Here is a 1,091-nt window from a genome sequence, read left to right on the forward strand (position 1 = left end):
ATTTTTTGGTTGCAAATTTAGTCTTTTAATGAAAACTTGACAATTTTAATCAAAACTTATCCTTCTTGGTTGAAAATTCAATTTTTTTGTTGTAAACTATTCTTTTTGGATTAAAAATTCATCTGCTTTGGTAAAAAACTCAAATATTCGTTGAAAATTAATTTTTTTGTTTTGACCATTCATCTTTTTTTAGTTTTGGTTAGGGATTCAACTGTTTGGTAAAAAGTTAATTCTTTTTGGTAATATTAAATCGGTTTTTACTTGAAATTGGAACATTTCACCTTTTTTGTACTAATATAAATTTCATGTTTTTTCAGAATTTTTCATTTTTAGAAGAAAATTCGACTACTTGCTTGAATGTTTAACTACATAATTGATAATGATTTTTTTTTGTCTTCAATTTACTTGGTTAAAAAATGAACTATTTTGTTAAAATTTGATTTTATTTGAAGATTTATCATTTCAATTGAAAATTCAATTCTGTGGCTGATAATGAGTTTATTTAATTGAATGTGGAATATTTTTGGGCAAAATGTTATGAATTCAAAGTGTTTTAAAATAAATGATATATTAGTACTTCTACTATTTGTAATCAAAAAAATTTATTTTACTATTTCCGCTTAAAAAACTCCTTTTTTTCTTTGTTTTTAGAGTATTTAGGCATGTGAAACCTCCATAACTATGTTTTTAATTTGCAATTTCAGGACTGATTCTTTAGAATAATTGGTTAAAAAATAATGTTTTTTTTCAAGAATTATCTCTTTCATTATAAATGTAGCTTTCTTGTTGAAAATTAATTTCTTTTTGGTTGAAAATTACTTTTTTTGACTAAAAATCTACAAATTCCAATTGAGTTAGATCATTTTTAGTTAAAAATTCATCTTTCTAATTAATTTTTCGAACTGATAATTTAAATATTTAATTTTTGTTTGGAAAATATTTATTTTCAGGTCAAAATTCAACTATCTGTTTACAACTTAATATATTTTTTGAAATTTTGACTCTTTTGGTATAAAATTAATCTTCTTGGTTGAAAATTCATCTGTTCAGTTAAAAACTGAACTATTTGCTTAAAAATTTATTTATTTTGT

Source organism: Belonocnema kinseyi, chromosome 5, assembly GCF_010883055.1.
Source record: "Belonocnema kinseyi isolate 2016_QV_RU_SX_M_011 chromosome 5, B_treatae_v1, whole genome shotgun sequence".
Classification (NCBI taxonomy): Eukaryota; Metazoa; Arthropoda; class Insecta; order Hymenoptera; family Cynipidae; genus Belonocnema; species Belonocnema kinseyi.